Raw genomic sequence first — 16,896 nt, 5'->3', positions numbered from 1 at the left:
TCTTTTATGGCTAAAACATTTTCCATGTTGGATACAAAATGATGTTCTTACATATCTTGGTATGTAATGTGTAATAACATTTTAGATGTGGATGTGTATTTTATTTTATTTAGGGATGCATGATTATATCGGCACTTTAACAGCATCAGCATAAAACGACTTTTAAAAAGTATCAGCAATGGGCCCTAATGAACTTTTCTGCCGATATAACAGGCTGACAAGTTGACGCTTTAATTACGTGACTTCATTTGGTTGAAATAGATCAAATTTGCCCTGGTTTTAGCTATATATGTATTGCTATATATTGCTATATATTTAGCTATATATGGCTATATCAGGAGTGTCTGAGAGAGAGCATCATCCAATGGGAGAAATTTACAGTTGTGTTTAAAACTTGTTACATAAGAATAAATATGGCATATTTTATGTGCAACCAAGGTTAAAGTAGCTTTCTCGTATTGCCCAGTGAGGGTGTACATTTCGAAAAGCACTGTATTTATGTCTACATCTGCCACCGGCAGTACCTATAATAAAAGGCACAGTCTGCTGTGTCTTTTGTGTCTCTGCTGAGGCCCTCAGACTTTTGGGAGGACTGGAAACAGTGTCTGTAAAGTCTCCTTTAAGTTGCTTTTATTAGTTAGTGTGTCTTTGTTTCACTCGGTCAGTTTATTATTAAGAAAAATTGTGTTTTTTTTTTTTTTTACTGTTTTCTCCCCTTCTGTCTTCCTGTGTTTTTTTTCCCTCATTCCCTCATCCACACACCTGCCCTTTATTAGTCTCATTAGTCCCTCCCGCTCCTCAGTTTCTTCAAGCCAATCAGCTCCATGCATGTTTTTCTGTCTTATTACCTTATTCCACTCACCTGAGCTTCTCTGCAATTTTCTCCACCTGCACTTCATCCCCTCATCAGTCTAGTTTGTACTTAATTGCTGTTGTACGGATCAGTCTCTGTTTGATCCTTGAGTTGGTGGTGTGATGTTCAATTGCTGTTTCCCTGGAGTAAAGAGCGATTTTTCTTAAGTCTCTGTTGCCTGCATTCTCCTGCATTTTGGTCAGCCTGCTCCACATCGCATGACATCATAGAAACATCCAAAACCCAAACAGGTCCATTGTCAGGTTCTAGGGTTCAGCTAGACTTGATACACACAAGCACATTTAAGGGTCTTAGCTTTAAAATATGGTCACCGAAAGATAAACACTTATTATTTACAATTGCTAAGCTGTAAGCAGTCCAAGTCAGTTACTATTACGAGGAGGGGTTTAGCAAAGAGTCTCTTCCTCTCATTTTTTGGTCTGTATCAATACTTTGCAATCATAATAAAGGAGGAAAAACTTTAAAATTACAGACAAATGAGAAGTTAAACAAATAATAATTCAGCAGCACATCCTCTGCAGGCTCCTTTAAAATGTATGAGTTGCTGTTCTGGGGGGGTAAACTCCTGTCTTTTTTGGTAATGAATAGAGAATGTGCTTTGCTGTGAAGTTGACGTACAGCAGGCACAACTTACTTGAAAAGGCACTTTTTTTTTGCCTTTGTCAAAGTCGCAGATGCCACGCAGAATATTCATCAGTTCGCCTCAAATCCGACGCCCCTTTTGATGTGCCTGAAGCTTACACTGATTTGCTGCGAAGACGCTCCTCTCATTAGAAATTCCTTAAACTCACAGCCTCAAATCGCATTAGCCGAGCATAGCAGAATCCCTGGTGATGCAACCCCACACAGTTACTGTATGAGTTCACCTACTGCGCACAGGGAAAGAGCTATTTATCACTCGACGCCCTCAGGAAACAAACGAGGAAGTGTACTCAGGAAGTTGTTTTCCTCTCGTCTCGTCTGTTTACCTTCTCAAGGTCAGAAGAGTCAGACATGCATATTGATGATAGAGATGATAGGCTGTCCCATGCGCTGAATCTGCCCCAGAGCAAGCAGTAACCAATGCGGGGAGGAAAACAAATTAGCGTGACAAAATGTGTGGCAATTGGAGGTGATCAAGGTTTCAACACGCACGATCATTCACACACAAACACTCCACTTGACCTGCCTAAAATGATCTCTGCAAAGGTGAGGGTCATTCAAAGAAGTACAAGTGCAATAGCTGCTGGTTTTTCTTGTTTTCATCTGACAAACATAGAAAACAAAGTTCCAATAAATGTTCCAGCTTGCCAAGTCAATAATGCATGGAGCTGAGTTAATAATTGATCACAAGCTTCATATACTTTCAGTTCTTCTCTGTGTTGAATAATTGAGGGAGGGATTGTAATCTTCTGGGGTACCTCAGGGTTCCTGCTTCCCTGCAGCAGCTGGGGGTGTTTTACATTTCTAAGTGCCAACAACAAGGAGTCCTATGGGTCACCTTCCGGGTGGGCAGAGTTACATCACTACTGCAGCCACAGGCATGGTCGTTGAACGAGTTAAATAGAGCCACGTTCACATCATTTACCACTTTTAAAGTTGACAGATCACTGCAGGGGCATGTCTACGGAGTAGCCATCCCTGAAATCTGATATGCCAGCCCATAATGACTGGCTATCTGCCCAGTCAGTTTGAACTGTTTGATGGGTTAACTAAATTTTCCTTTATAGGTGCAATTCAGTCTTAAACCTGAGAGGCAGTAATGTGCCAGAGCAGTGTCTAGCCTGACTAATTTTATGTACAAATATTACAACTGTTAAAAAGTCTGTTCACATTTATTTTAATTTATTTTGATTTTTTGGCACCTTATATTTTCACTATTGTACTATTTACTTTTGGAGGAACAATTTAGTAGGTCTATTCATCTTTGAAACTATATGTCATCCCAAGTCGTAACATACTGCCGCTTTATGGTGGACTCCCCTGTCTATGCTCTAGGTACTCTTCTGTGTCTGCTATTGATGCTTCCGTGATATCAACAAAAGCACAAGGTGGAATTGCGTTGCACGCGGTTATGTTTAGGCAACAACAGTGCATGGCAACCAGCACCAGGACATTAACAAAAGCACAGAGTTAGGGTTAGGCAAATGGAGCACATGGTAAGGTATAGAAAAAAAAACATTACATTAAGATGGGAAGCGATCGCTGGACTTCCACATGAAAGTCCAGGGTGTGTTCGACCCATCCATGGCCTCTCGTCTTTTTGTCCACACAGTGGTGATTTCAGATGAAAAAAAAAAAAAACAAGCTCAGCGTGCAAAGGTCTTTACTCTAGTTTTGATAGACTTACCCCAACCTGAAACAATCTCACTTTTCTTTCCTAAACCAAGCCACCCCAGCCCATGAACCAGTAAGGCAGTCAGAGGGAAAGTATGGCGGGTCATGCCTATGCCATCCTAGGAAACACAAATTTGCAACTGGGCATGTGTGTGACACAGTGCTATCACAAAGGAGGCTAACGGTGCGCCAGCACAACTGCTTGTCACAGCTAGCTGTTTGTTTTTGTTCATGTTCAGCATTCCTGAATGAATAAATGAGGAAAATATCATATGTGTCCTTTGAGTGTGCGTTTCTGTGTCAGTGTGAGTGCTCCTCAGAGGGAAGATGCCACTGTGTTCCAGCGTTGCATTTTGAGATGAACGGGAGCTTGAGGGAGAAAACTGCCAGGGAGCTGACAGCTTCTTACACATGTATGTTCACAGTCCATTTCTGCACTTTTCAAAGTCTTAATTAAAATGATACTACCTGTGAAATGTGCTTGCAGAGGTGTTATAACTGCAGTGCCATCAGCCCTTATTGTACAAGTACTTACAAGTCTGCCTGTTTTCTCTACCAGTCACTAAAACAGCTGTGGCACTGCAGTAAAGTGCTTTATGGAGCTATATTTGTCTGTTATGTGATGCATTTAAAGCTGCCTGGCTCTAATCCAAATGTATGACACTAGAAGCTCTTTATTCTGAGTCACATTCCTATTCAAAGTGTGTGTGTATAGTGTTTTTGGTGAAATATTATCCCGATGATTCAGCAAGTGACACTGTATGCATAATTTGTTGGCTCAGGATTCACAAATGCAACCTCTACTTAATCACACTGGAGACTTGCCAACCATGGAGAGTGAGATGATCTGTTGTTGTATGGTTTATGATACAATAAAACACTTCTAAAGGGAAAGAATCTATTTTTATGGCCTCCATAATCAGACCATTAATGATGCTGCTGCGGGCCAGTTATTCTTTGTAGTAGATACAGTGCACCTGAATGCATTTTTATATACAAACATCCCTGGATTTCTAAAGATTCTCAGTATACTCAATCAATCTGAAATCATATTGCTTGTTTTTCCTGCTATCTCTGTTTGCATAGAATTAAGGCTGTGACACACCAAGCTGATCAGTCAGCTGTCTGTCATGTTGGGCTATTTTAAAGTTCAAAATGTGCTAAAATGTGAAAACATCTAACATCTCTTCTTTTACTGCATCATGGCTGTTTGTGCTTATGAAACTGCAAATAAGATCACTGTCGTAGTTATATATTCTTTTCTGCAATGAAACCCGCCAGGGGAGGAGACTTATTGTATAAACTGTATCAGCGAGCAAGAATCCATGCAGAGCTAAAGTCAAACACACCAAACAAATGGCAGTCTTTGTGTACTTTATAATGTGTATGGAGGCTGTCAATAATTACACGCGGCTCTTGAAAAGCGCATATGGATTGCGAAGTGTTTAGAGCCTCCGGATTGTTTGGTGGAATCTGTTAGCACAGAGGATATGGTTCAGTTTCCTTTTCACAGATCAGAGGCTTTATCCTCCTCTTCAGTATGTGTTGATTGCTCAGTGGGGCTGCATTCTGCACGAGTCATATGAGTTGGGCTTGGTCTAATTGTTAGTCATTTACGATCCATAAAGCCACAGAGTTTTCTTCTTTTTGATGGTAATGGATTCTAAAATTGCCCGAGTGTATTCTAAAAGGGATATTTCAGCTTCTCCAGGCACATGGCCGTGTGGTCTGCTTGAAAAACTATGCACCATTACCAGCTACCATGAGGGAGCTTTTAAAACTCATGCTGCTTGTGTCCCTCTGCGCTCGTCAACAGCCTCTACCAACAGCAACGAGTCACCATCAACTAGCTGTAAACCTGAGCAAGAGACTAAGAGCCACAATTTTTCTTCATTTGGGAATGAAAGTCAAAACGAAGAGTAGCAGACAGAGTGAGCGTGACAGTTTCTTCCTGCATGTCGGCCTATTACCCATTTACAGTAGATGTCTCCATGTGCACATGGTGGTCTGAACGGTACATTGTTAGCACAAACCCTATTACTGATCCTGATGATGAAGTGAAACCATTAGCAGTTTACTTGTGTTGTGTCTTTATGGTCAAGATCACCAACTACCTTTTCTTGTCTCTGCTATGAACTGTACATATATTCATGTGACCACAAAGATCTTATGAGACTGAACAACTTCATGAGGACTTGTGTAATGACATACAGCTTTTCAACCAAGCTGTGAAGATTAATAGCAAATTCATTATGTGGCTTCATTCACAATTTAGCAGAGGTGTGGACTTGGTCTCAGGTCAGATTCAAGTCCCAAATTTGAAGACTTTAGATTAGACTTTCAAAATCAAAAAGGACTTGCTGCTCATCTTGGACTTTAACACCAATGATTCATGACTGCTTGAGCTTTTTGACTTGAAAATACTTGATACTAACCCCCAAGATTAAAAAGTCGGTTATTCAAAAAGTGCAACACAAATCAATAAAAAAAAACTAATAATACATAAAGTATCCTCAATTGCAGACCTTTTTAATCCTTTAGAAGCTCATTCCTTTTTGTTCATTCCAAGCAACTCCACACTTAATTCCCAAGATCCACTTTGTTTGAAAAGATCTGACAAAATCCAATCTTGTTGCAGGAGAGAAACATCAAGAACTAAGATTATGTTACAGAGTGAAAAATAAATCAATAAAGATAATTTAGTAAATTAATATAAACTGCATGGATGTCCACAAAAAATGAACTGTAGAATGCATAACGCACAGGTCAAAAGATGCAAAAACCTCCAACTTTTTTCGACACAAAGAACAGGAAGTTGACAAATTTTTACAAAGTTAGCGAGCTAATGCTTAGATAACTTAACTGATAACAAATTTGTTTAAGCAAATGTATGTATGTGTGTTGTATGTTTCAATCTGTACTAAACAGAAAAAAAATAAAATAAATTCAAATGTTATTAATTATATATTATATTCGTCAGTGAAAAAACTCAAGAGCCACACATTTAATATTCATTATCCAATGCATAGTAAAGCACATAAAACTCCATTAAATGTGACGCTAAGATGTAACTTGGGCATGGAAGTAAATTTTTGACTTTTGGGAAGCTCCCATTCCTAGACAGCTGTTTTCATGTGAGGACTGAGGCAAGAATATAGGTCACGGTGTACAGAAAACCCATGACAAAGACCAATATCTCACTTTTAAGTCTAGCCATCACTTAGCACATCAAATATCAATGGTGAGGACCCTCCTACACGGAACTCAACATCTTGTTAGTGAGGAGGAGGGGAGAGAGAGGGAGGTACAGCATGTCTGAGTGGATGATGGGAATTTCACTCCAATTTAAGACCAGGACTGATACTACTTACTCAACAGGGACCGCCAGGCACATCGCAACGAGACAAGCCAGAGACTGCCTCTCAAATCTGACACCACAGACCATCCTGAACACAGGCAGCCAAAACAAGAACAAAAAATGGAATTAAATCCTTAGTATGTGCACACATACTTAATCTGATTGTCTTTTAACTAAAGTTTAGTATTTGTAAAGTCCTATGTGCAGACACATTAGTGCAGTAGCCTGCAAACTGGAAATAGATCTACGTGTGTTAATCTCGTTCAATTTTTAGTTTTTGATTGTTTAAAACAGTGTTCCTTTGATTTTTTGGGCACCTCAGGCTGGCAATGGTAGCAAGCATTGTAAGTATATCACCTACAAAATACCAACAGGTCCAGTGAGTTTCAGTAATATTGTCTGAAATATACAAGAAACTTTAAATTGTGTAACTGGGGGGACCTTGATATAGAATGATACGGCAAAAAAGCAACCAGGTAAAATAATATTTTTTTAGTAATTTCTTTTAACATTGTCATGAGGCCAGGTAGACAATACTGTATGTTAGTGTAAAAATAACCACGCTCCCTATACATTTCAAAACCATAGACGTGCTTTAGTCAAGTAGCTTTTTGATTATCTATTTGCGTCTTTTCAGTTTGGGGCTGTCATCTATTTTGGGGATGAAGTTGATTTCGCCTCTCTGTTCTCGTTCAGCTCGTGTCGGTCCCATCTCTGTTGCTCTCCTTTTATGGGAACTTTCAAAGCCGTCAGCGGGACACAAAGTGGAAGACATCATTTGAATTTCAAAGGCCTGACAGAACACATTGCCTCTATCAGCCGAGTAAAGGTCCTCTTGACGAGAAAGTGCCTTCAGAATTAATCATCCACGCTGAGAGTCCTCCTGGATGCTGCTTCCTCTGCCAGCAAGGCAAACAGCCGAGGAGGTGGTTTGAGAGAGCAAGAAGCCATAGCCAATGCTTGATAAAAGAGGCAAAGCCCTCCCACCCTGCTAGCTGCCTTTTTGACAAGAATTAAGCATTTTTATGGGGCAAACAGCATGAGGTCATCTTGTTCTCATTTGTGCTCTTCGCTCACATCAGTGTATTTCCTCTGTTTTGCACAAGCAGACCTTAAACTGTGTCGTTTTCACGGCACCCCGGGGACACGTAAAATGACCCATGAAAATGCAAAGCTGGAAGCCTCTCCTGAGCCTCCCGACGTCCTGTTCAGGAGACATACGGCCTCAGCGAGCAGCAGACAGCTTCCAGCCGTCATCGCTATGAGCTAATTAGCCATCACTAATGTGCATCAGCTTCCATTTTTACTCACTTTGATTTACAGGGCCCGTCCCCATTACATCACCATTGAGACAATGCGGTCTTTACGGGGCGTTGTGGGTTCCATGCAGCAAATGATCCCATAAAAGAGCATTTATGGCTGCAAAGCATCACCAGTCCCTGTTTGAGGAGAGTGCTGTGAGATCAGATGTCCTCATCACCCGCCAGATCTTTATCCTCCAGTTTAGGCTTCGGTCCAGGTGATGACAACATGGACAAATGTTTTGTTTCAGCGGCCACAAACTTTCTGATCATGCCAATAACCTCTTTCTACAAGTACATTTTCATCCAAGTGTGTTGCCATAGCTGCTCCATGTATGTTGGAGCGTGTGTGAAACCCTTGAAACCTGAAGCAACATCACGTTTTTTGTGCTGCTTTCAGACGCCTTTAACAACAATTTAAACCTTTGAACTCTGAGCAAAATGGTGCAACTTCTTACAAAACATGGGGAAAAAGGGGGACAAGCAACATAATAAAAAAATAAAATAATAATAATTATAACCTTTTATTTATTGAGCACTTTTGCATACAAGGGTTGCAGCTAAAAAGTGCTTCACCATGAAAAAATGACAGACACAAATGACATAAAAGACCGCAGGGACAAAAAAAACAAAAACAAAAACAAAACAAAAAAAATAGGATAGTAGAAATAGGAGAACTGATATATATATATATATATATACATATATATATATATAGTAACAAGAATTACTTAAATTAATCCAGGCTACATAAGTAAGTTTTCAGCTGTCATTTAAAAATATTCACAGAGCCTGCTTCTCTTAAAGCTTCTGGAATGGTATTTGGGGAATAGTTAACAAAAAAGCTTTGCCATTTTTTTTTTTTTTGTATGAATAATTGTGTCGATTTAAAAACCCAACAGCAGAAGATCTAAGAGCTCAGAAATGGTTGGTCAGATTAGCAGATTTTGATTTGATTTTGGAAAAAAAGGAAGAAAAAGGAAAAAAGCTAGGGAAAAAAACAAATGTATAATTATCATAATTACATATTTAAAATTATGTTACAGAACTCCTATAATTTGTAACCACTTTTTCAAGTCTTGCTTGCCTTGTTTTTTTCTCTCTCTTTCTTTTTTCTTTAACAAAAAATAATTTCCTGCTAATTTTGGGGTTATTTCTTCTTCAATTGCTCATTGCCTTCTTCCCATGTTTTTAAAAGAAGTCAAGCCAATTTGCTCAGGTATCAAAGGGTTTAAAATGTTGATGCAAAGGTAAATGAAAACTGTTGTCATTTTGTGGCAGTCATTCTGGCTGCAGGAAAGGTTTGAGGGTTTGTTGTATGATGTGACTGTGTCTACTGAATGGCTACACTCAGTGTAGGGATAAAAGCCTCCCCCTGCCTGTATCCCACTGCCTCCCTGATTTCCCTCCAAGAATTCTGTGTCTTTTGGGTGTCATTGTCACTACACAGTGAATTATACAAATGGGAATGGAGACTCTCACTTTCAGTATTTACTTTCCACTTGGTGGTACACACAATAATTGATGGAGCTGGTTGAGTGAAGAATGAGAAAACTGAGTCTGAGAGAGAAGTTCAAGTTCAGCCAGCTCTGCCACGAGTACGACACTGATCCTTTTTCAGTGTAGGATCAGTTCCATAAACTCTTAAATGCATGACAGTTCTGACTTTTTCATTATATGTAAGTATTAACTCCTAGGGACTGTTTGCCGCATTTATGCGGTTTTCATTCTTCAGTTTTTGATAATTTTAGCTGTGTTCATGCATATGGCATACATTTTGGTAAAATTGTGTATTTTTGTTTGATCTTGAATTTCCAGCTCCGCTTCTACAAAAAGTCTTAAAATGCTCTGTGTAAACAAAATTGCTACATTCATACTGTTAGTTGCAAAAAAAAATGTTCTATTGAAACCCATTCAAACTACAGTTTTTCAGCCCACAGCCATCAAAGCATAAAAACATGCATTGTAACGCTGTCAGACTTCCAATGGATAACTAAAAAAAAAACACTAGAATTATCGCCACATGCTTGTATGTCTCAGCCAATAAGTCAAGTTGCAGTCACAGTTTATATCCATGGCCATCAATTTAAAAAAAAAAACATTCTTTGCACATTTTCAACATGGCAGCACATAAGTTCCCACAGTTTCAAGATTAGTATCACCAATTCAGTATATAACCAAATGTCTCCCCTTCTGTTCCTGAGTTATGACACTGAGTAATGGCCAGGAAAATGTTTTTGCAGGATATTATTATGTCACAGTGATGCTGACTTTGACCTTTTGGATATGAAATGTCATCACATCATCATTTTCTGCAGTTGGATGTTTGGGTGAAATTTTGTCGTAATTAGAATTCTTGAGTGATGGAGAAAACATGCGAGTTTCCAGTGAAATTAAGACTGTTACAATTTAATAAGGTTGTCATTGAGCCAAAGTGGATGTTTGTGCCAAATCTGAAGAAGAAATGTCATTTTTGAACCTGTCTTCAGCTCCAATCACACGCTGACTCAAGTACATCCCGGTTTTCATGCAGCATCCCGAGGAGCCACAGAAAGCGATATTCACTGCACAATGTGCTACTTACCTGGTGCTGTTTATTGAGTGAGCAACTAGTTGCTGGAACAGCCACCTCCATGAGAACCGTGTCTAGACATCTGAATTTTGCATAGAGCCCCTTTACCTTTAAAATATTTGCTAAAAATGTTTAAAACATAACATTACAGATGAAATTAAATATATCACATATTCACTGTGAGCTGAAGTTCCAAAACCTTTGGATTGCTATGCATTTTAGTATTTGTTTGTATAATTAGTGCTTATTCTTCACTTCTAATTAGTAGTCAGAGTTGAGTCAGATGAGCTGCTGTGAAGCCTGTCACATTTTAATACAAAGCACACTGTGGAACAAAAAACAGCTTTGAGCCTAATGAGCAGCACACAGATGAAACTATTTAGACTTCATTTCTCTGTTGTGTATTTTATAACAGCCACAAAATTAATTTACAGCACTAAGTCATCAAGTACGCTCACTCCCATCTTTACCACCATTACCTTGAAGTCAATAAAGTATGTGATATGATATACTGCCATTCTGGTAGGGTGTTTTCAAATAGGCATTGTTTAGGTCAGCCCAATCAAACTACGGGCCAGAGTGTGGTGTGTCTAGGCCAGTGTGAACACAGCTCTTGCACTCTGGTGCGAAAAAAACGGCCATACCAAGACTTCCCTGAGGAGGTATTCTCACTCTGGTGCAGTCCATTTGTGGTGTAAAAGCGCCCGACCTCGATCCGTCCCAACTATCTGGTGTACTCCACAAGTTTGAGCTAAAAAGGCTCCTGTAGTTAACTGGGCTGTGCATTGTGTGTTGTCTCGTGAGCATTTCACAACAAACATGGCCAGTAATCGCCAACAAACATGAAGTAAGGAGGAGATTCTTGTTTTCTAAACATTTGGTGTGATGAATTTATAAATGCACAACTTTCATCAACACACAAAACTGAACCCCAAATTGCTCCCAATGCTGCATCATCGGAGTGTGAATGTGTATGAATGTCGTAAAATCCTAGAAACATATATGAGGCTGCTGATACTGGCCCCTGGCCTCATGTCATATTGCAAAAGTGGCCCCCAAGCAAAGCAAGCTGAATATCCCTGCTCTAGTTACTCACATCAACCAATAGAAAACACGTAGGCTTAATAAACCAGTCTGACTAATCTGTTTACCTTGTGGATATCTCTCCAAATGTTTAAGTCTGAACTGACTTTTGCTCTTTTAGTTGGAGCCAAAGTTGCTTTAGATACTTACTTTGTATCCTTCTCATCATTCTCTCGTTGTGCTCCTGGGAGGGCTCCTGTCAGGGGAATCAATCTACAGGACCAGAGGAGGGGAGGAATGACACAGCAGCCATCGCTCACCCACACTGCCGCACTCTGCTCCTGACGGTAAACCCCGCTATGATGGGAGAAGTGCGTGACAAGACGGGGAAGAGGAGTGATGGGGTCTCTCCATCATAGCCAAGGCCCTGTCAGCATGTCTCAACCACATTTTTTTCCTCCTTCCAACTTCAACTTTGTAACCCCCCCCCTCTCCCTCCATTCTCTCCCTCTCCACCTGCAGACGTCTGCGCCTCGATGTTAATGAGGAAGCAGTTATTGGGGGCGATCATTCAGCACTGATAAAACCAGGCTTCCTGGTGAGATCTCTTGGTGGGGGTTAGGGAGGAACGAACAGCTGCTGATGATTCTAACAACCGGTATTAAGCGGTGAGTTCCCCCTTGCTGCGGCTCTCATCGCATCATCCTAAATCTAATTCACTGTTTAATTTCAATGAACTTTTCATTCTCTCAAAGCTGTAACTCATCTGGCTGGAACAGCGTCCTGCACCCATCTGGGTGGAGAGAAGATAATCATTTTGGAAGCAACGTCATTTCATCTCTTAACATCTCCACCCTGATGACTTTGAAAGCAGTATTTCAAGAATCACAAAACTGCGGACGTGAGGGGACTCCCCATTTCGCGAATAAACCTTGGCGTCTAGAGGACTTTTCTTCACGCCCCACCTGTCAGTAAGGGAAGGGACCTTCACAGGCTGCATAATTTTGGTTATTGAGAGCCAAGGTGGATTAAAAACATAGATGATGAATATTCCATTTTATGTGAAGAAACCTGCTTCTGGTATGGTGCAAGTAATCAGAGAGCAGTCTTTGCTTCTGAGTGCTTCTCTGTTTATGGGCATGAGTCCATGAGCCCCAGCTGAATACTAAATGCTTATCAGAGATGGTGGCAGGCCAGAGGCCAGAAAGCAGCACAAGTAGCAGCTGTGTTGTGCTCTATCAGGCCTCAGAGATCCGCACAGCCGCTAACTTCCATCTCCAAATCCAGCACTATCGGAATAGAGCACTGTGTGTATTTCCCTTCATTATCCTTCATTAACCAGTGACCAACCACAGTCTGCTGCTGATTGGCCGCCATCATTTACTGGCCTGGACAAAGAGCCACCCCTACAGAAAATAAAACACATCAACAGAGCCAACCGGAGCATGCCAAACCTAAAAATAGAGTTGAAACCCAAATTCAACATGCCTGAATATGGCTACCCAAGCCATAAAATGACCAGACAATTTTTCTGTCAAACATTATGCTGGAAAATATTTGCTGACTAACTTTTTTAATAAGACAAAAATGAAATGAAATCTATGACGAAATACAGCAGTTTTCAGTGTTCAACAGAGAATAAAAACAACCTGCAGATATCAGATATCCTAAGGGTGGTAGAAGTACTCAGATCATTTACTAAAATATATATTTTTTAAAACAATACCGCAGTGTAGAAAAAGTCAACCTGTTCTCATTCCCAGGTCATCCAATATCAGTGCTTCATCATGCCCTCCTGCATCTGAAAGCAACACTCAGGGCACCCTTTAGCATCTCTATGTGATGCATTACTGGAAGACATTGTAACATTTGCTTGGAAAAAAGATCATGTTTTGTTTCTAAAGTCTGTACATTTGTCACATAACATGGCATAAATACATTACATTACATTATTAATGTCAGTGTGCTTAGACTGAACATACATTACATAATGTTGAACAACACTTTTGGTATAACACTGACTGCAGTCACCTGGGTGAAAGTCTGGTTTTGTTTGACCCACCCATCTATGCATACTCTCCTGCTCTTTAAACTACATCAGCTGCTGCAGATGGCTTTACTTAGGAGGATGTCAAAAGTCCTGCGTTAAAAAAAACAAAAACTTTTTAATGTGTGTGTGTGTTCCTTTCTATCATTCTGTGTCCCCTCCCAAAAGGGGAGTATTTTGCAGGTCCATGAACTTTTTTTCCTCAGCAGCAGTTTGTGACTGATGGATAAGTGATCTGTCAATCAGTTCAGAGTTGTTCAGGTCAATGGATGAGAGAAGCAGCTGCTGCCAGTGAATGCAAACTTTTAGACCCAGCAGATGAAGGTTCTGAGCCCTAAGCCATTTTTGATCATTTTTGGTCTGCCTGGATTTATTGAGTAATAAAGCCTGTACAACATCAATCCTGTAATGCAGAGTCAAGCTATACACATCATTGTTTTTAGGACAACCTGGGCTATAAATAAAATAAAAATGTAAAAATGGTGAACCATGAAGACAAAAGAAAAACAAAATGAAAATTGAATCTCACAGATTTTTACTAAAATAAAACACACAGCAATACGGAAGTTGGCTTTGATTGTTCCCGACAACAGTTGTCCACAGTGTTGGGACGCAGAGAGTAAAAACAACAACAACAACAACAAAAAAAACATTATAAGCTATGTAGTTTACAAACTATTTACATTTCTTCCAAAAAAGTCCAAACGACAAAAAGACAGATCAAGACGGATCTATGAGTATAGATTTATTGTAAGAATTACAGAAAAGAAGCATGAGTTCCAGGCTTAATAGGGAAGCTTCTGTAAGGGCTACAATTGTCCCGCGCATAGCATTAGAATGGCACAGTCGACACAAACGTAAGGAGCTACTCGGTCAAAGTTTCACTTTTGCGTCTGAAGTTCTGCTGCTCCATCTGTGTCCAGAGTACGCACTGCCCTCCGTGAGTTTGGTGCAATCAATAAACTGAACGATATATATATATATATATATATATATATATATATATATATATATATATACACACACACAGCTCGGCTGATCTTTTGTAATAATAATCAGCATGTGACAAAAGCAAATACAATTTTGTAAAAGACCAAATAAAAACAATGTCAGATGCCAAAATGAACATTGTATCCAGACAAAGAGAAGAAACCTATTCACATAAAAACATGGGAAGGATAGCACGACTGATACTAAAGGTCAGCCACAAGATCAAATATAAACTCATTTTCTTTATTCTCTTTTGATGGATGACAGTGTCTTCATACTGTAAACACAGACACAGTGCAGGTTGGGATTAATATGGAGGGAAGTCGGCTTCATTCATCTTTGATTTCCTTTTACTATCAGTCGTAGAAATCACTTCGTATGCAAATGATAACCTCTTTGATATTAAAATTTAAAAAGGCTGGTGTAGTCTTACATGTTGTATGCAGATTTATTAATTTATGCTATTTGGGTTGGGAACAGATACACAGTGGTGTCCTTTCAAAGCAAGATAATGTAACATCAGCATTTCATTAGTTGCTCGGAGGGAAGTATGTGAATGGTGGAAGCAAATCCCTGGTTGTGAGGTAGATTTAGGTCTCCTGGGAGATATAAGGCCTCAGGTCATAGGATGATGAAACTGGGCTTTAACAAAGACAGTCTTATTTGGTGTACATACAGTGTGTGTTAGCTATTTTAGGAACAATAAAAGGAAGTGTAAGAGCCATCACAGGCACATTTTTTCTCTGTAAAAATGAAATAGTAGGCAATGAAGGCCTCAGTTGAGTCAGTTAGCAGATGCTTACTGCAGCAGAATAAAGACAGCTCTCAGCTCGCCTCTCGCTGTTCGAGGAGTGTTTTCCATCCAAATAGAGTCACATACAAGAAAATGTGCGTACGGCGGGCGAAGGCCACTGAGCGGCATGAATACTCTTGTGTTCATTTATGAGCGATGTGGATCTGGTGGGTGGTTTCACTCTCTGAAAATTGTCTTCATTCAACTTCTTTGAAAGAGCAAATATGAAGGACATCTGCTCAGGTCTGGGCAATTAGAGGGTATATTTGCTCTGATCATTTGTTTCCTTTGGACACGCCGTATCTCTCCAAGGCCACCTATACTGATGGATGCTATTTGCATTTGTTACGCCCGTTATTTGTGTGATTGTGGTGGCACATGAGCTGGAGATATTTAACACCTCACCTGAGACTGCTCAAAGGCTGTCAGGAAAGGGGAGAAGGAACTGCAAGTCTGCTTCTTGCTGAGAATGAAAATTTAATATTAAAAAAAGGACGAAGGGAGTTAGTGCTGTCACAAACCATGCTAATGATCAGCTGTTTTAATCTTCATTTCAATTTAGTTGATTTCAGTTTGCTCATGCAGTCTCTTAACCCTTTAACACCTGGATCAACATCAGTTTTCTTGTGCTGCATTTAGACACTTTTAAATAAGTCTTAAACCTCTGATACCAGTGCAAATGAATTTGATTTGTTTAAAAAACTAAAAAAAAAAAATAGCAATTAACAATTAGCAACTTGGCAAGAAATGGCAAACTGCAAAAAAATAGTGAAAAGAGAAATGGAAATAATCAGACTATATTTATAATTCTCTTGATTAAATATTTAAAGCAATGTTACAGCAATAAAAAAAAAATCTAATATCTTTAGTACATTTTATTAGGTCATTGTCTTGGTTTTTGCTTTTTTTGGTACTTTTTTTCAGGTAATTTTCTTGTACATTTTTCTATTTTTTTCAAATTTTAGGCCCTTTGCTTGTTAAACATTTACAATTCTCTTAATTACATATTTATATTTATATATCTTATAAAAATTAATATTAGTTACAGGGGGAAACAATATATCTAGCTATCTATCTCTATCTTTCTATCTCTATCTCTTTAGCACTATCGTGGGCAGTTGTGGGTTTTTTATTACTTTTTTTATTTTCAGGTTATTTTGGTAAAATAATCGGTTTCTTGTAAATTTTAGGACCATTTCTTGTTAAATTGCTTGTCGCCCTCTTTGCACATTTTTGAAGGAAATCAAGTCTCTTTGCTCAGGTTTCAAAGGGAAAAAAAATACAAAACAACAGTTCCTACAGGGAAATATGAGTGACTTTGGATGTGGAAAGTAGCACAGTCAACAGATGAGCTGCAGTTACAGTTTGTCCTTCCCTCGGGTGAGGGGGAGCTGACAGCAATAGTATTGATTATCACTGAGCTTACCGAGCGTCTCTCTGTCATGGAGTGATTGCTATCCTTGGTGCTAATGCAGCTCTTCAGTCCGTGCACTGCCCTTGGACACTGCTGTCTTCTTTACAGTATGTGCTGTGTGCGTGTGTGACATCATGACCCAGATAAGATGAAAGCAATTACTGCTCACATAACTGAATGTAAAATGAGCAGCAGGTCAGTCCTTATG

Source organism: Plectropomus leopardus, chromosome 2 (assembly GCF_008729295.1).
Source record: "Plectropomus leopardus isolate mb chromosome 2, YSFRI_Pleo_2.0, whole genome shotgun sequence".
NCBI lineage: Eukaryota > Metazoa > Chordata > Actinopteri > Perciformes > Serranidae > Plectropomus > Plectropomus leopardus.
Note: the sequence above shows the minus strand (reverse complement) of the source record.